General features: G+C 41.1%; 1 long non-coding RNA gene across 1 annotated transcript in view; it reads left to right on the top strand.

Annotated features, from left to right (window-relative positions):
* Positions 1-4,113: 4,113 nt before the first annotated feature.
* The window catches only part of LOC135749382 (uncharacterized), a 43,271-nt gene continuing 26,697 nt past the window's right edge, over positions 4,114-20,687 (top strand). Inside the window, exons 1-2 of the long non-coding RNA XR_010532367.2 lie at positions 4,114-4,549; positions 4,947-5,008. This is a non-coding gene — a long non-coding RNA (uncharacterized lncRNA). The remainder of the gene's footprint in view (positions 4,550-4,946; positions 5,009-20,687) is intronic.

Raw genomic sequence — 20,687 nt, 5'->3', positions numbered from 1 at the left:
TTATTATTATTATTCCCGGGTAGATTTTTTGTGTCAGCTCTAGCGACCAGACCGTTTGACGCAGAGACGCCGTTCAAACTTTAAAATGTTCGGGCAGTACCGGTGTAAGTTGCTTGAGAAGATGAAGTCACAGATCCATGTCGTTCTTCCACCATATTGGATAGAACACAAAACCTTAAAAAAGTTTCACAGGTCACAAATTTTATCGAAACTTCATGAAATTCCACGTACACGATCCTTGGACCAAGCCTCACAAAAGTTACTAGAAGGATTTTTGATTTTCGGAAGCATTTGTCCATCACAGCCCAAAATATACCTATGGCGTAGTCGCCAAACAGGAAGTAGTTCAAATCTCAATATGTCTGTAACATTTATTAACCAATTTTTTTAAATGAACTCTTGACTCCAATGTGAAGATGCCCAAGATAAAGAAACATTGCAGTAACATGTCTATATTATGTTATTTCCACTTTAAAATGTCCAATTAAAACCTGTGTAAAAATAAAAATTTCCATCAGACTTTACCAGTAGAGAGCAGCCCAAGCGTGTTTAATTGCCTTCACACGTGACTAGACCGAAACTAAGTGGGTGCCTATTGAAAACTATATATACTGAGGATTATTTGATACTAAATCCGATGGAATGTTAATATTTCTCATATACGTTTGTGCACACAACTGCCAATGGATTTTATATTCTTGAAGGTGTGAATCAACGCGAGCTCTCTGTAGAACGTGCTGTCTCACATACAGGTAGGAATGTTTCGGGGATTCAGACGTAAAACCCTTTCTTTTATTTCAGTAATATATGGCATGACAAGTTTAACTAGAAAATGCATTTCGGGACGAACTGCAAAAGTGTGCTTGCTCTGGTGCGGTCACTAACGTGATTTGTGAAATGTAAAATTTTAGAATATTTTTTTTATCTTGTGCATCCTTGTATTGGAAATCAAATCCTCGCATTGTGAAAGCATTGCTGAGACACACACACACACACACACACACACACACACACACACACACACACACACACACACACACACACACACACACACACACACACATTCTGGTTTCCATGTTTTATGGGGACATTCCATAGACGTAATGCATTTTATACTGTACAAACTGTATATTCTATTCCCCTTACCTACCCCATTCCCTAACCCCAACCATCACAGAAAACTTTCTTGTACCTTAGATTTTCAATAAACATCATCTTGTTTGATTTATAAGCTTGTTTCCTCATGGGGACATCAAAATGTCCCCACAAGGTCACAAAAACACTGGTATTCCTATCTTTGTGGGGACAATTGGTCCCCACAACGTGATAATTACCAGGCACACACAAACACACACACACACACACACACACACACACACACACACACACACACACACAGGCTTGTAACCAGGGGTGTTTCCAGCATTGAAGGACATCCGGGGCTTAGCCCAGACCATTTTATGTAAATACAGGGATCACTAGCCTACATCACCTGCTCTAGCTAGCCTAGAACCAATTATAATGGCTGTGCTGCACATCACACTCATTGAGAATTGAATTTATTTACTCACTTAAGTACACATAACCAAAAGTTTATAATATGGAATAGGGGTGGGCCGATCCACTTTTTTCATTACCGATCCGATTTCGATTCCTAAATTCTGAGTATCGACCGATACCGATCCAATTCTTGTATTTTTCTTGATCCATTTAGAATTGTGTGTGTGTACACACATAAATATATATACGGTTATTGTGTTTGTGTGTGTCTTGTGTGTGTTTGACGTGTTTTATTCACCGCTACTCCAGCTGTGGCAAGCTGTGTTTTAATGTGTCATACATTTCTCAAAGTCATGACTGTTTAAATACACTTGGCATAACATGCATGATTTAAGGTAAAGTGACACTTTTTCGCGTCAATTCACAATCATTTAAACCATGCAGCTGTTATAGAGCCGATGCCAAACGATCACTGTTACGCGAGGACGCGAAACTGACGCGTCTTTACAAACTAATACATTTACAATGTTTTACATTGATGAAAAAGGGAATTAAACTTGTCATGCAATATATTACTGAAATAAAAGAAAGGGTTTTACGTCTGAATCCCCGAAACATACCTGTCTGTGAGACTGCACGTTCTCCAGAGAGCTCGCGTTGATTCACGCCTTCAGAATATAAAATCCATTTGCAGTTTTGTAAACAAACGTATATGAGAAATATTAATATTCCATCGGATTTAGTATCAAATAATCCTCAGTATATATAGTTTTCAATAGGCACGGAATTAGTTTGGGTCTAGTCACGTGTGAAGGCAAGGCAATTAAACACGCTTGGGCTGCCCTCTAGTGGTAAAAGCTAATGACATTTTTATTTTTACACAGGTTTTAATTGGACATTTTAAAGTGGAAATAACATAATATAGACATGTTTCTGCAATGTTTTTTTTATCTTGGGCATCTTCACATTGGAGTCAAGAGTTCATATAAAATTTTTGGTTAATAAATGTTACAGACATATTGAGATTTGAACTACTTCCTGTTTGGCGACTACGCCATAGGTATATTTTGGTCTGTGATGGGCAAATGCTTCCGAAAATCAAAAATCCTTCTAGTAACTTTTGTGAGGCTTGGTCCAAGGATCGTGTACGTGGAATTTCATGAAGTTTCGACAAAATTTGTGACCTGTGAAACTTTTTTAAGGTTTTGTGTTCTATCCAATATGGTGGCCGAACGACATGGATCTGTGACTTCATCTTCTCAAGCAACTTACACCGGTACTGCCCGAACATTTTAAAGTTTGAACGACGTCTCTGCGTCAAACGGTCTGGTCGCTAGAGCTGACACAAAAAATCTACCCGGGAATAATAATAATAATAATAAGAATAATAAAACTTAAGAAGAACAACAAGTGTGCTTTTGCAAGCACACTTAATAATAATAAGAATAATAAAACCTAAGAAGAACAACAAGTGTGCTTTTGCAAGCACACTTAATTACCTTTTTCATCAATGTAATACATTGTAAACGTATTAGTTTCTAAAGTCGCGTATCCGCGGGCGTCAGTTTCGCGTCCTCGCGTAACAGTGATCGTTTGGCATCGGCTCTATAACAGCTGCATGGTTTAAATGATTGTGAATTGACTCGAAAAAGTGTCACTTTACCTTAAATAATGCATGTGATGCCAAGTGTATTTAAACAGTCATGACTTTGAGAAATTTATGACACATTAAAATACAGCTTGCCACAGCTATTAGATATGCCATTTACATAATCTTCAGATAAGAAAGCTATATATCTAAATCGTATGCTTAACTAACGGAAACACGATCGATTGCATTATGCTGTCAATCATTATGCTGCCAATCACTCAGCGAAGCATTGATTTCACATGGAAAGCAAGAGGACAGGGCCGCAATCTTGATGCGCATGCATCTGTTGCATGAGATGCAGAGCGCAAGTCACCCCTTCACGTGTATTCGCGCTTTGGTCTGCCCGCGTCAAGATGCAAAGACTGACAGTGGCGAGTTAAGAGACCACGGACTCTATGGCTGTTTTAACTTTATTTATTGTATTTCCAGCTTACAACAACTCCTTTTCCGACAGTTAACTTGTCTGATGTGTCGGCTCAATGATCACTTCCCAGATAGCAAAGTTTCTGGCACAAATCTGGCTTACATTGGGCATTTATGGCTAAATTTAGGCTCTCTTTTGTTCACACCTTTGTGTGAAACAGCTTTCGGGGGAGTTGTGGGGTGAGGCTAGCCAGCCAAAAGCAAAAGGTACATTTTTGGCTGAGTCCTGGCTTGAGTGTGGTCTGCCAGAAAATAGTAAATATCTGGCAGAGTTCTGGCTAAGGTTTGGTTGGCCAAAGAGTAAAAAAAACACACCAAAAAGTTTTTGTAAATGTAAAAAGTCTAAATTAAATGGCTTTGTCATGTCAAAAACCATTGACAATATTTATTTATTAAATAGCAGACACTTTTCAAAACCTATTTATATAAAATCATATTTACAATTGATAAAACATCAAAGTTAATATTTAAGGCAATAATAAATATGTTTATCCTTATTGAAAGACAAAATGTAGAAAATTTTATTTTGGGCAGTTAATCCAAAGGGGTCAATGTGCAATATACAAACAATGCAATAAACAGATAAATGAATAATGCAGTCTGTTCTAATATACATCAAACAAAAGTATTTTAAGTATGTGTGCTTGTTTAAGTCTTTTTAGTTTTGTATTTTATTTTTTATAAATAAATAAGACTTTACATTAAATTGTGTTTAAATTTAAAAATACGACTTACTAATACTAATATTTATTGGTGCACTTTCGTTCCTAAAACAATGACATATATTGCAATGCATCTTGGAAATAGTAGTCATTTAACCTCAGGAGCGTTCAATACGCCGTGGAAAATGGACTACCTTTCCCATAATGCAACTGGTCATGATCAGGAACTTCCGCGAATTTCAAACCCGTGCTGTGTACTGGACGGAGGACGCGCGATCTTTTGTCTTTTTGGAGTTTTATATAACACAGTAAGGTAAGTTATTAAGATACTTTTCTTTTTCTTTTAAATCTACGTAGATTGCACTTATTGTTCTACAGCGCGATACCCAGTTGGTTATCCTTTTTGTTTGTTATTCTTTTCTGTGATGTATTTTCGTGTAAGTGCAAGTATTTTATCATCAGTCGCCATTTAACGTAGATAACGTTAAACATGGGTGTTTTTACAGTAAGAGAAGCAACATGCATGACGGGGATGATAAAATATTTATTTGCTTTATTTTATGGTGTAACATAACCAACCCCTGCTTGAAGAATAACCACATGCTTTTGTAAAGGAATTTAATACGCAAGAGTCATGCATTTTGTATGTGTTTGTTTTAATCTTTTATTTTACAGTATAAAGTTTAATTATATTTGCATTTTGTTTGCAGAAGTCATGTACCACACTTTGTCAACAATAAATGTTGTTTCTGCAATCTGGATAAAGAATAATGTGAGTAAAGAATAATAATGAGGTTAATACACTTAATTTAAAAACTTAACCGTTTAAATAATAAACAAATGTGTATGTGTTAAGATGTTTAACTCCTTTATTAGGGCCCGAGCACACCGGGGTGTGAGGACCCTATTGTTCTTCAAGGAGTTATTAGGGCTCGAGCACCGAGGAGCAGGCCAGAATGGCCTGCACCGAAAGGTGCGAAGCCCTATTGTTTTTGCTCGGATTATTAGGGCTCGAGCACCGAGGAGCAGGCCAGAATGGCCTGCACCGTAGGTGCGAAGCCCTATTGTTTTTGCTCGGATTATTATTAGGGCCCGAGCACCGAGGAGCAGGCCAGAATGGCCTGCACCGTAGGTGCGAAGCCCTATTGTTTTTGCTCGGATTATTATTAGGGCCCGAGCACCGAGGAGCAGGCCAGAATGGCCTGCACCGAATGGTGCGAAGCCCTATTGTTTTTGCTCGGATTTATTATTTTTTTTTTTTTTTTTTTTTTTTATTTTTTTTTTACGTTTCAGGGCAATTTGGGGGCCTTAACATACTCAAAAACTCTTGAAAATTGGCAGAGATGTCAGAGTCGTCGGCCATTAGGACGCGGCAAAGGCTGGAATTCGGGCGTGGTAAGGGAGCTCTGTAGCGCCCCCTGTAATGCAAAAACAAACATTGGGGCACAGATCGGGCAAAAATTTATGAACATGTACGAGAGTTGGTACGCATATAGATCTCATCGACCCGAACAACTTTCACCCTCTAACATTTAAGCTCCGCCCAACAGGAAGTCGGCTATTTTGGATTGTTTAAAAAATGCATGCATTGAACTTTTAAATACTCCTCCTAGAGGATGCATGCGATTGACACCAAACGTGGTAAACATGATGCTGAGACATTGTACTTGCTAAATTGCGAAGGGATTTTTGATATCTCGAACGGTTCTGCCATGGCGAGGCGACAAAATTGTGGCGAAATCAGAGAAACAGGAAGTGTCTAATATCTAGGGCAAAAAATGTCTTATTGTGATGACACGCGGGGTGTTTGTTCGTCTGAAGATTCTGATCGCATCGATGTGCCTATTGTGACTCCCGGGTATAGCGCCACCAACAGGCACCAGGAAGTGTGGCAGTCACAAAAGGTGGATTTCTTGACAGTTGCATATGGTGAACTTTTAAATACTCCTCTTAGGATTTTCATGCGATTGACACCAAAAGCGGTCAACACGATGCTGAGACATTGTAGATGATAAATTGCGAAGGGATTTTTGATATCTCGAACGCTGTTCCCATGACAACCTGTCAAACTTTACTTTCATTTTTAAGGCATATTTAAACCTTACAGCTGCATGCGGTAAACTTTTAAATACTCCTCCTGAGGAAATAATGTGATTGACTCCAGAAGTGGTCAACATAATGCCGAGACATTGTAGATGATAAATTGCGAAGGGATTTTTGATATCTCCAACGCTGTTCCTATGGCAATGCGTCAAAGTTTACTTTCATTTTAAAGGCTTATTTTAGCCTTTCAGTTGACGCCGATGTTCTTTTAAATACTTCTTCTAGAATATTCATGAGATTGACACAAAAAGCGGTCAACATGATGCCGAGACATAGTAGATGATAAATTGCGAAGGGATTTTTGATATCTCGAACGCTGTTTCCATGGCAATGCTTCAAACTTTACTTTCATTTTAAAGGCTTATTTTAGCCTTTCAGTTGACGCCGATGTTCTTTTAAATACTCCTTCTAGAATATTCATGAGATTGACACCAAAAGTGGTCAACATGATGCCGAGACATTGTAGATGTTAAAATGCGAAGGGATTTTTGAAATCTCGAACGCTGTTCCCATGGCAATGCGTCAAAGTTTACTTTCATTTTAAAGGCATATTTAAGCCTTTTAGTTGACGCCGATGTTCCTTTAAATACTCCTTCTAGGATATTCATGCGATTAACACCAAAAGTGGTGAACATGAAGCCGAGATATTGTAGATGATAAATTGCGAAGGGATTTTTGATATCTCGAACGCTGTTCCCATGGCAACGCCGCAAACTTTACTTTTATTTCAGACATTTTTAAGGCTCTTGGCGTGATTAGATTAACCTTAAAGTTGGCACACACATCAGAGTTGTCGGCTGTTAAGTGTGCACAAACATGTCAGACATAGGCGTGTCTCTTAAGTAACTCACTAGTGCCCCTGATTGTCTAAAATGTGGGGTTTCTTTTAGCTACAGTCCCCAAATGGATCAGTAACAACATTTAATAGCTCACTGAAATGTACCCACTTGATGCCCTTGCCCACCGTGCATCGTTTTCTCGGACGCACCGTGTAGCGATAAAAAAACGTGCGAGGGCCCGCCATTGCTGCTTGCAGCTATATTTAGGGCTCGAGCACCGAGGAGCAGGCCAGAATGGCCTGCACCGTAGGTGCGAAGCCCTATTGTTTTTGCTCGGATTTATTATTTTTATTATTAGGGCTCGAGCACCGAGGAGCAGGCCAGAATGGCCTGCACCGTAGGTGCGAAGCCCTATTGTTTTTGCTCGGATTATTATTTTTATTATTTTTTTTATTTTTTTTATTTTTTTTAACACTTTTGGACTTTTTGGGGGCCTTAACATACTCGAAAACTCTTGAAAATTGGCACAGACGTCAGAGTCGTCCGTCATCGCAGAAATCCAAAGGCTGGAACACGGGCGTGGCACGGGGGCTCTGTAGCGCCCCCTGTAATGCAAAAAAAAACATTGATGCACAGATCGCGCAAAAATGTACGCACATGTACGAGAATTGGTACGCTTATAGATCTCATCGACCCGAACAACTTTCGCCCTCTAACATTTAAGCTCCGCCCAACAGGAAGTCGGCTATTTTGGATTGTTTAAAAAATGTATGCGGTGAACTTTTATATACTCCTCCCAGGGGATTCATGGGATTGACACCAAACGTGGTGAACATGATGTCGAGACATTGGACTTGCTAAATTGCGAAGGGATTTTTGATATCTCGAACGGTTCTGCCATGGCGAGGCGACAAAATTATGGCGACATCAGAGAAACAGGAAGTGTCTAATATCAAAGGCAAAAAATTTCTTATTGTGATGACACGCGGTGTGTTTGTTTGTCTGAAGATTCTGATCGCATCGATGTGCCTATTGTGACTACCGGGTATAGCGCCACCACCAGGCGCCAGGAAGTCTGTCAGTCACAAAGGTGGATTTTTTTTTACAGTTCCATGCGATGTTCTTTTAAATACTCCTCCTAGAATGTTTATGCGATTCACACCAAAAGTGGTCAACATGATGCCAAGACATTGTAGATGATAAATTGCGAAGGGATTTTTGATATCTCGAACGCTGTTCCCATGAAAACCTGTCAAACTTTACTTTCATTTTTAAGGCATATTTAAGCCTTACAGTTCCATGCGATGTTCTTTTAAATACTCCTTCTACGATTTTCATGCGATTGACACAAGAAGTGGTCAACATGATGCCGAGACATTGTAGATGATAAATTGCGAAGGGATTTTTGATATCTCTAACGCTGTTCCCATGGCAACCTGTCAAACTTTACTTTCATTTTTAAGGCATATTTAAACCTTACAGCTGCATGCGGTAAACTTTTAAATACTCCTCCTGAGGAAATAATGTGATTGACTCCAGAAGTGGTCAACATAATGCTGAGACATTGTAGATGATAAATTGCGAAGGGATTTTTGATATCTCAAACGCTGTTCCCATGGCAACGCGTCAAACTTTACTTTCATTTTAAAGGCTTATTTAAGCCTTTAAGTTGACGCCAATGTTCTTTTAAATACTCCTTCTAGAATATTCATGAGATTGACACCAGAAGTGGTCAACATGATGCCGAGACATTGTAGATGATAAATTGCGAAGGGATTTTTGATATCTCAAACGCTGTTCCCATGGCAACGCGTCAAACTTTACTTTCATTTTAAAGGCTTATTTAAGCCTTTAAGTTGACGCCGATGTTCTTTTAAATACTCCTTCTAGAATATTCATGAGATTGACACCAGAAGTGGTCAACATGATGCCGAGACATAGTAGATGATAAATTGCGAAGGGATTTTTGATATCTCGAACGCTGTTCCCATGGCAACGCCCCAAACGTACATTTATTTCAGGCATATTTAGGACTCTTGGCGTGCTTAGATTAACCTAAAAGTCGGCACACACATCAGAGTTGTCGGCTGTTAAGTGTGCACAAACAGGTCAGAAATAGGCGTGTCTCTTAAGTGGCTCACTAGCGCCCCCGTTTGTCTAAAATGTGGGGTTTCTTTTACCTACAGTCCCCAAATGGCTCAGTAACAACATTAAATGGCCCACTGAAATTTACCCACTTGATGCCCTTGCCCACCGTGCATCGTTTTCTCGGACGCACCGTGTAGCGGTAAAAAAACGTGCGAGGGCCCGCCATTGCTGCTTGCAGCTATATTTATTTTTATTTAGGGCCCGAGCACCGAGGAGCAGGCCAGAATGGCCTGCACCGTAGGTGCGAAGCCCTATTGTTTTTGCTCGGATTATTATTAGGGCTCGAGCACCGAGGAGCAGGCCAGAATGGCCTGCACCGTAGGTGCGAAGCCCTATTGTTTTTGCTCGGATTATTATTAGGGCCCGAGCACCGAGGAGCAGGCCAGAATGGCCTGCACCGAATGGTGCGAAGCCCTATTGTTTTTGCTCGGATTTATTATTATTTTTTTTTTTTTTTTTTTTTTTTTTTTACGTTTCAGGGCAATTTGGGGGCCTTAACATACTCAAAAACTCTTGAAAATTGGCAGAGATGTCAGAGTCGTCGGCCATTAGGACCCGGCAAAGGCTGGAATTCGGGCGTGGTAAGGGAGCTCTGTAGCGCCCCCTGTAATGCAAAAACAAACATTGGGGTACAGATCGGGCAAAAATTTACACACATGTACGAGAGTTGGTACGCATATAGATCTCATCGACCCGAACAACTTTCACCCTCTAACATTTAAGCTCCGCCCAACAGGAAGTCGGCTATTTTGGATTGTTTAAAAAATGCATGCATTGAACTTTTAAATACTCCTCCTAGAGGATGCATGCGATTGACACCAAACGTGGTAAACATGATGCTGAGACATTGTACTTGCTAAATTGCGAAGGGATTTTTGATATCTCGAACGGTTCTGCCATGGCGAGGCAACGAATTTATGGCGAATTCAGAGAAACAGGAAGTGTCTAATATCTAAGGCAAAAAATATCTTATTGTGATGCCATGCAGGGTGTTTGTTCGTCTGAAGATTCCGATCGCATCGATGTGCCTATTGTGACTCCCGGGTATAGCGCCACCACCAGGCGCCAGGAAGTGTGTCAGTCACAAAGCTGGATTTTTTTGACAGTTCCATGCAATGTTCTTTTAAATACTCCTTCTAGGATTTTCATGCGATTGACACAAGAAGTGGTCAACATGATGCCGAGACATTGTAGATGATAAATTGCGAAGGGATTTTTGATATCTCGAACGCTGTTCCCATGGCAACCTGTCAAACTTTACTTTCATTTTAAAGGCATATTTAAGCCTTACAGTTCCATGCGATGTTCTTTTAAATACTCCTTCTAGGATTTTCATGCGATTGACACAAGAAGTGGTCAACATGATGCGGAGACATTGTAGATGATAAATTGCGAAGGGATTTTTGATATGTTGAACGCTGTTCCCATGGCAACGCGTCAAACTTTACTTTCATTTTAAAGGCATATTTAAGCCTTTCAGTTGACGCCGATGTTCTTTTAAATACTCCTTCTAGAATATTCATGAGATTGACACCAGAAGTGGTCAACATGATGCCGAGACATAGTAGATGATAAATTGCGAAGGGATTTTTGATATCTCAAACGCTGTTCCCATGGCAATGCGTCAAAGTTTACTTTCATTTTAAAGTCATATTTAAGCCTTTCAGTTGACGCCGATGTTCCTTTAAATACTCCTTCTAGGACATTCATGCGATTAACACCAGAAGTAGTCAACATGATGCTGAGGCATAGTAGATGATAAATTGCGAAGGGATTTTTGATATCTCGAACGCTGTTCCCATGGCAACGCCCCAAACTTTACTTTCATTTTAAAGGCATTTTTAAGCCTTTCAGTTGATGCCGATGTTCCTTTAAATACTCCTTCTAGGATATTCATGCGATTAACAACAAAGTGGTCAACATGATGCTGAGGCATAGTAGATGATAAATTGTGAAGGGATTTTTGATATCTCAAACGCTGTTCCCATGGCAACGTGTCAAACTTTACTTTCATTTTAAAGGCATATTTAAGCCTTACAGTTGCATGCAGTGAACTTTTATATACTCCTTCTAGAATAATCATGCAATTGACACCAAAAGTGTTCAACATGAAGCCGAGATATTGTAGATGATAAATTGCGAAGGGATTTTTGATATCTCAAACGCTGTTCCCATGGCAACGCGTCAAAGTTTACTTTAATTTTAAAGGCATATTTAAGCCTTTCAGTTGACGCCGATGTTCCTTTAAATACTCCTTCTAGGATATTCATGCAATTAACACCAGAAGTGGTCAACATGATGCAGAGACATTGTAGATGATAAATTGCGAAGGGATTTTTGATATCTCGAACGCTGTTCCCATGGCAACGCCGCAAACTACTTTTATTTCAGGCATATTTAAGGCTCTTGGCAGCTTAGATTAACCTTAAAGTTGGCACACACATCAGAGTTGTCAGCTGTTAAGTGTGTACAAAAAGGTCAGATATAGGCGTGTCTCTTAAGTGGCTCACTAGCGCCCCTGTTTGTCTAAAATGTGGGGTTTCTTTTACCTACAGTCCCCAAATGGCTCAGTAACAACATTAAATAGCCCACTGATATTTACCCACTTGATGCCCTTGCCCACCGTGCATCGTTTTCTGGAAAGCACCGTGTAGCGGTAAAAAAACGTGCGAGGGCCCGCCATTGCTGCTTGCAGCTATATTTTTTATTAGGGCCCGAGCACCGAGGAGCAGGCCAGAATGGCCTGCACCGAAAGGTGCGAAGCCCTATTGTTTTTGCTCGGATTATTATTTTTATTATTATTTTATTTTTTTTTTTTTTTTTTTTTTTTTTTTTTTTTAACACTTTTGGACTTTTTGGGTGCCTTAACATACTCGAAAACTCTTGAAAATTGGCACAGACATCAGAGTCGTCCGTCATCGCAGAAATCCAAAGGCTGGAACACGGGCGTGCCAAGGGGGCTCTATAGCGCCCCCTGTAATGCAAAAAAAAAAATTGATGCACAGATCAGGGAAAAATGTACGCACATGTACGAGAGTTGGTACGCATATAGATCTCATCGACCCGAACAACTTTCGCACTCTAAACATTAAGCTCCGCCCAACAGGAAGTTGGCTATTTTGGATTGTTTAAAAAATGAATGCGTTGAACTTTTAAATACTCCTCCTAGTGGATTCATGGGATTGACACCAAACGTGGTAAACATGATGTCGAGACATTGTACTTTTTAAATTGCGAAGGGATTTTTGATATCTCGAACGGTTCTGCCATGGCGAGGCGACGAATTTATGGCGAAATCAGAGAAACAGGAAGTGTCTAATATCTAAGGCAAAAAATGTCTTATTGTGATGCCACGCGGGGTGTTTGTTCGTCTGAAGATTCCGATCGCATCGATGTGCCTATTGTGACTCCCGGGTATAGCGCCACCACCAGGCGCCAGGAAGTGTGTCAATCACAAAGGTGGATTTTTTTTGACAGTTCCATGCTATGTTCTTTTAAATACTCCTTCTAGGATTTTCATGCAATTGACACAAGAAGTGGTCAACATGATGCCGAGACATTGTAGATGATAAATTGCGAAGGGATTTTTGATATCTCGAACGCTGTTCCCATGGCAACGCGTCAAACTTTACTTTCATTTTAAAGGCATATTTAAGCCTTACAGTTCCATGCAATGCTCTTTTAAATACTCCTTCTAGGATTTTCATGCGATTGACTCCAGAAGTTGTCAACATGATGCTGAGACATTGTAGATGATAAATTGCGAAGGGATTTTTGATATCTCAAACGTTGTTCCCATGGCAACGAGTCAAACTTTGCTTTCATTTTCCAGCATATTTAAGGCTGACAGTTACATGCTGTGAACTTTTGAATACTCCTCGTATGGGATTCATGCGATTGACACCAGAAGTGGTCAACATGATGTTGAGACATTGAAGACGTTAAATTGCAAAGGAATTTTTGACACATCGAAAGCTGTTCCCATGGCAACGCGTCAAACTTACTTTTATTTCAGGCATATTTCAGGCTCTTGGCAGCGTAGATTAAGTTTAAATTTGGCACACACATCTGATTTGTCGGCTGTTAAGTGTTGACAAAAACGTCAGATAAAGGCGTGTCTATTTAGTGACTGACTAGCGCCCCCGTTTGTCTAAAATATGGGGTTTCTTTTACCTACTGTACCTAAATGGGTCAGTAGCAACATGAAATAGTACACTGATATATACCCACTTGATGCACATGCCCACCGTGCATCGTTTTCTCGAAGGCAACGTGTAGCGGTAAACAAACGTGCGAGGGCCCGCCATCGCTGCTTGCAGCTATATTTATTATTAGGGCTCGAGCACCGAGGAGCAGGCCAGAATGGCCTGCACCGTAGGTGCGAAGCCCTATTGTTTTTGCTCGGATTATTAGGGCTCGAGCACCGAGGAGCAGGCCAGAATGGCCTGCACCGTAGGTGCGAAGCCCTATTGTTTTTGCTCGGATTTATTATTTTTATTATTATTATTATTATTTTTTTTTTTTTTTTTAACACTTTTGGACTTTTTGGGGGCCTTAACATACTCGAAAACTCTTGAAAATTGGCACAGACGTCAGAGTCGTCCGTCATCGCAGAAATCCAAAGGCTGGAACACGGGCGTGGCACAGGGGCTCTGTAGCGCCCCCTGTAATGCAAAAAAAAACATTGATGCACAGATCGGGCAAAAATGTACGCACATGTACGAGACTTGGTACGCTTATAGACCTCATCGACCCGAACAACTTTCGCCCTCTAACATTTAAGCTCCGCCCAACAGGAAGTCGGCTATTTTGGATTGTTTAAAAAATGCATGCGTTGAACTTTTATATACTCCTCCCAGGGGATTCATGCGATTGACACCAAACGTGGTGAACATGATGTCGAGACATTGGACTTGCTAAATTGCGAAGGGATTTTTGATATCTCGAACGGTTCTGCCATGGCGAGGCGACAAAGTTGTGGCGAAATCAGAGAAACAGGAAGTGTCTAATATCTAGGGCAAAAAATGTCTTATTGTGATGACACACGGGGTGTTTGTTCGTCTGAAGATTCTGATCGCATCGATGTGCCTATTGTGACTCCCGGGTATAGCGCCACCACCAGGCGCCAGGAAGTGTGTCAGTCACAAAGCTGGATTTTTTTGACAGTTCCATGCAATGTTCTTTTAAATACTCCTTCTAGGATTTTCATGAGATTGACACCAAAAGTGGTCAACATGATGCTGAGGCATAGTAGATGATAAATTGCGAAGGGATTTTTGATATCTCGAACGCTGTTCCCATGGCAACGTGTCAAACTTTACTTTCATTTTTAAGGCATATTTAAGCCTTACAGTTGCATGCAGTGAACTTTTATATACTCCTTTCAGAATAATCATGCAATTGACACCAAAAGTGGTCAACATGATGCCGAAACATTGTAGATGATAAATTGCGAAGGGATTTTTGATATCTCAAACGCTGTTCCCATGGCAACGCTTCAGAGTTTACTTTCATTTTAAAGGCATATTTAAGCTTTTCAGTTGACGTCGATGTTCTTTTAAATACTCCTTCTAGAATATTCATGCGATTGACTCCAGAAGTGGTCTACCTGATGCCGAGATATTGTAGATGAGAAATTGCGAAGGGATTTTTGATATCTCAAAAGCTGTTCCCATGGCAACGCCCCAAACTTTACTTTTATTTCAGGCATATTTAAGCCTTACAGTTGACGCCGATGTTCCTTTAAATACTCCTTCTAGGATATTCATGCGATTAACACCAGAAGTGGTCAACATGATACTGAGACATTGTAGATGATAAATTGCGAAGGGATTTTTGATATCTCGAACGCTGTTCCCATGGCAACGTGTCAAAATTTACTTTCATTTTAAAGGCATATTTAAGCCTTACAGTTGACGCCGATGTTCCTTTAAATACTCCTTCTAGGATATTCATGCGATTAACACCAGAAGTGGTCAACATGATACTGAGACATTGTAGATGATAAATTGCGAAGGGATTTTTGATATCTCGAACGCTGTTCCAATGGCAACGCCGCAAACTTTACTTTTATTTCATGCATATTTAAGGCTCTTGGCGTGATTAGATTAACCTTAAAGTTGGCACACACATCAGATCTGTCGGCTGTTAAGTGTGCACAAAAAGGTCAGATATAGGCGTGTCTCTTAAGTGGCTCACTAGCGCCCCTGTTTGTCTAAAATGTGGGGTTTCTTTTAGCTACAGTCCCCAAATGGCTCAGTAACAACATTAAATAGCCCACTGATATTTACCCACTTGATGCCCTTGCCCACCGTGCATCGTTTTCTCGGACGCACCGCGTAGCGGTAAAAAAACGTGCGAGGGCCCGCCATTGCTGCTTGCAGCTATATTTTTTATTTATTTTCTTTTATTTTTTTTATTTTTTTTTTAACACTTTTGGACTTTTTGGGAGCCTTAACATACTCGAAAACTCTTGAAAATTGGCACAGACGTCAGAGTCGCTCGTCATCGCAGAAATCCAAGGGCTGGAACACGGGCGTGGCACAGGGGCTCTGTAGCGCCCCCTGTAATGCAAAAAAAAACATTGATGCACAGATCGGGCAAAAATGTGCGCACATGTACGAGAGTTGGTACGCATATAGATCTCATCGACCCGAACAACTTTCGCCCTCTAACATTTAAGCTCCGCCCAACAGGAAGTCGGCTATTTTGGATTGTTTAAAAAATGCATGCGTTGAACTTTTAAATACTCCTCCTAGTGGATTCATGGGAGTGACACCAAACGTGGTGATCATGATGCCGAGACATTGTACTTGCTAAATTGCGAAGGGATTTTTGATATCTCGAATGGTTCTGCCATGGCGAGGTGACGAATTTATGGCGAATTCAGAGAAACAGGAAGTGTCTAATATCTAAGGCAAAAATTATCTTATTGTGATGCCACGCGGGGTGTTTGTTCGTCTGAAGATTCCGATCGCATCGATGTGCCTATTGTGACTCCCGGGTATAGCGCCACCACCAGGCGCCAGGAAGTGCGTCAGTCACAAAGCTGGATTTTTTTTGACAGTTCCATGCTATGTTCTTTTAAATACTCCTTCTAGAAAAATCATGCAATTGACACCAAAAGTGGTCAACATGAAGCCGAGAGATTGTAGATGATAAATTGCGAAGGGATTTTTGATATCTCAAACGCTGTTCCGATGGCAACGCGTCAAACTTTACTTTCATTTTAAAGGCATATTTAAGCCTTTTAGTTGACGCCGATGTTCTTTTAAATACTCCTTCTAGAATATTCATGCGATTGACTCCAGAAGTGGTCAACATGATGCCGAGACATTGTAGATGATAAATTGCGAAGGGATTTTTGATATCTCGAAAGCTGTTCCCATGGCAACGCCCCAAACTTTACATTTATTTCAGGCATATTTAGGGCTCTTGGCCTGCTTAGATTAACCTAAAAGTCGGCACACACATCAGAGTTTTCGGCTGTTAAGTGTGCACAAACAGGTCACACATAGGCGTGTCTCTTAAGTGGCTCACTAGCGCCCCCGTTTGTCTAAAATGTGGGGTTTCTTTTACCTACAGTCCCCAAATGGCTCAGTAACAACATTAAATAGCCCACTGATATTTACCCACTTTATGCCCTTGCCCACCGTGCATCGTTTTCTCGGACGCACCGTGTAGCGGTAAAAAAACGTGCGAGGGCCCGCCATTGCTGCTTGCAGCTATATTTATTTTTATTAGGGCTCGAGCACCGAGGAGCAGGCCAGAATGGCCTGCACCGTAGGTGCGAAGCCCTATTGTTTTTGCTCGGATTATTATTTTTATTTTTTTTTTTTTTTTTTTTTTTTTTTTTTTTTAACACTTTTGGACTTTTTGGGGGCCTTAACATACTCGAAAACTCTTGAAAATTGGCACAGACGTCAGAGTCGTCCGTCATCGCAGAAATCCAAAGGCTGGAACACGGGCGTGGCACGGGGGCTCTGTAGCGCCCCCTGTAATGCAAAAAAAAACATTGATGCACAGATCGGGCAAAAATGTGCGCACATGTACGAGAGTTGGTACGCATATAGATCTCATCGACCCGAACAACTTTCGCCCTCTAACATTTAAGCTCCGCCCAACAGGAAGTCGGCTATTTTGGATTGTTTAAAAAATGCATGCGTTGAACTTTTAAATACTCCTCCTAGTGGATTCGTGCGAATGACACCAAATGTGGTGATCATGATGCCGAGACATTGTACTTGCTAAATTGCGAAGGGATTTTTGATATCTCGAACCGTTCTGCCATGGCGAGGTGACAAAGTTGTGGCGAAATCAGAGAAACAGGAAGTGTTTAATATCTAAGGTAAAAAATGTCTTATTGTGATGCCATGCGGGGTGTTTGTTCGTCTGAAGATTCCGATCGCATCGATGTGCCTATTGTGACTCCCGGGTATAGCGCCACCACCAGGCGCCAGGAAGTGTGTCAGTCATGAACTTTTAAATACTTCTCCTAGGGAATTCATACGATTGACACCAAACGTGATGAACATGATGCTGAGACATTGGACTTGCTAAATTGCGAAGGGATTTTTGATATCTCAAACGGTGTTGCCATGACGAGGCGACAAATTTATGGTGAATTCAATGAAACAGGAAGTGTCTAATATCTAAAGCAAAAAATGTCTTATTGGGATGAAACGCAGTGTGTATGTTCGGCCAAGGATTCCGATCGCATCGATGTGCCTATTTTGAGTCTCGGGTATAGCGCCACCAACAGGCACCAGGAAGTGTGGCAGTCACAAAAGGTGGATTTCTTGACAGTTGCATATGGTGAACTTTTAAATACTCCTCCTAGGATTTTCATGCGATTGACACCAAATGCGGTCAACACGATGCTGAGACATTGTAGATGATAAATTGCGAAGGGATTTTTGATATCTCGAACGCTGTTCCCATGGCAACACGTCAAACTTTACTTTCATTTTCAGGCATATTTAAGCTCTTGGCGTGCACTTTGGGTGCCTTAACATGCTCGAAAACAACGGAAATTTGGCACAGATGTCAAAGTCACGTGCCACTAGGCTCATGCAAAGGCTGGAATATAGGCGTGGCAAGGGAGCTCTGTAGCGCCCCCTGTAATGCAAAAAAATAACATTGATGCACAGATCGGGCAAAAATGTACGCACATGTACGGGAGTTGGTACGCATATAGATCTCATCGACCCGAACAACTTTCGCACTCTAAGATTTAAGCTCTGCCCAACAGGAAGTCGGCTATTTTGGATTGTTTAAAAAATGAATGCGTTGAACTTTTAAATACTCCTCCTAGTGGATTCATGGGATTGACACCAAACGTGGTGAACATGATGTCGAGACATTGGACTTGCTAAATTGCGAAGGGATTTTTGATATCTCGAACGGTTCTGCCATGGCGAGGCGACAAATTTATGGCGAAATCAGAGAAACAGGAAGTGTCTAATATCTAAGGCAAAAAATTTCTTATTGCGATGCCAAGCGGGGTGTTTGTTCGCCTATAGATTCCGATCGCATCGATGTGCCTATTGTGACTCCCGGGTATAGCGCCACCACCAGGCGCCAGGAAGTGTGTCAGTCACAAAGCTGGATTTTTTTGACAGTTCCATGCGATGTTCTTTTAAATACTCCTTCTAGGATTTTCATGCGTTTGACCCAAGAAGTAGTCAACATGATGCCGAGACATTGTAGATGATAAATTGCGAAGGGATTTTTGATATCTCGAACGCTGTTCCCATGGCAACCTGTCAAACTTTACTTTCATTTTAAAGGCATATTTAAGCCTTTCAGTTGACGCCGATGTTCCTTTAAATACTCCTTCTAGGATATTCATGCGATTAACACCAGAAGTGGTCAACATGATGCTGAGACATTGTAGATGATAAAATGCGAAGGGATTTTTGATATCACGAACGTTGTTCCCATGGCAACGCCACAAACTTTCCTTTTATTTCAGGCATATTTAAGGCTCTTGGCGTGAGTAGATTAACCTTAAAGTTGGCACACACATCAGAGTTGTCAGCTGTTAAGTGTGCACAAAAAGGTCAGATATAGGCGTGTCTCTTAAGTGGCTCACTAGCGCCCCTGTTTGTCTAAAATGTGGTGTTTCTTTTACCTACAGTCCCCAAATGGCTCTGTAACAACATTAAATAGCCCACTGATATTTACCCACTTGATGCGCTTGCCCACCGTGCATCGTTTTCTCGGACGCACCGTGTAGCGGTAAAAAAACGTGCGAGGGCCCGCCATTGCTGCTTGCAGCTATATTTAGGGCTCGAGCACCGAGGAGCAGGCCAGAATGGCCTGCACCGAAAGGTGCGAAGCCCTATTGGTTTTGCTAGAATTATTATTTTTATTTTTTTTTTTTTTTTATTTTTTTTCAACACTTTTGGACATTTTGGGTGCCTTAACATTCTCGAAAACTCTTGAAATTTGGCACAGACGTCAGAGTCATCCGTGATCGCAGAAAACCAAAGACTGGAACACGGGCGTGGCAAGGGGGCTCTGTAGCGCCCCCTGTAATGCAAAAACAAACAGGAGTGCGCAGATCGGGCAAACATGTACGCACATGTACGAGAGTTGGTACGCATATAGATCTCATCGACCCGAACAACTTTCGCCCTCTAACATTTTAGCTCCGCCCTACAGGAAGTCGGCCATTTTGGATTGTTTAAAAAATGCATGCGGTGAACTTTTTAATACTCCTCCTAGAGGATTCATGCGATTGACACCAAACGTGGTGAACATGATGTCGAGACATTGTACTTGCTAAATTGCGAAGGGACTTTTGATATCTCGAACGGTTCTGACATGGTGAGGCGACAAAGTTGTGGCGAAATCAGAGAAACAGGAAGTGTCTAATATCTAAGGTAAAAAATGTCTTATTGTAATGCCATGCGGGGCGTTTGTTCGTCTGAAGATTCCGATCGCATCAATGTGCCTATTGTGACTCCCGGGTATAGCGCCACCACCAGGCGCCAGGAAGTGTGTCAGTCATGAACTTTTAAATACTTCTCCTAGGGAATTCATACGATTGACACCAAACGTGGTGAACATGATGCTGAGACATTGGACTTGCTAAATTGCGAAGGGATTTTTGATATCTCAAACGGTGTTGCCATGACGAGGCGACAAATTTATGGCAAATTCAATGAAACAGGAAGTGTCTAATATCTAAAGCAAAAAATGTCTTATTGGGATGAAGCGCAGTGTGTATGTTCGGCCAAGGATTCCGATCGCATCGATGTGCCTATTTTGAGTCTCGGGTATAGCGCCACCAACAGGCACCAGGAAGTGTGGCAGTCATAAAAGGTGGATTTCTTGACAGTTGCATATGGTGAACTTTTAAATACTCCTCCTAGGATTTTCATGCGATTGACACCAAAAGCGGTCAACACGATGCTG

This window comes from Paramisgurnus dabryanus, chromosome 16, assembly GCF_030506205.2.
Source record: "Paramisgurnus dabryanus chromosome 16, PD_genome_1.1, whole genome shotgun sequence".
In the NCBI taxonomy this organism is placed as follows: Eukaryota; Metazoa; Chordata; class Actinopteri; order Cypriniformes; family Cobitidae; genus Paramisgurnus; species Paramisgurnus dabryanus.
The sequence above is the reverse complement of the archived record's forward strand: the minus strand, read 5'-3'. Positions and strand labels throughout refer to the sequence as shown.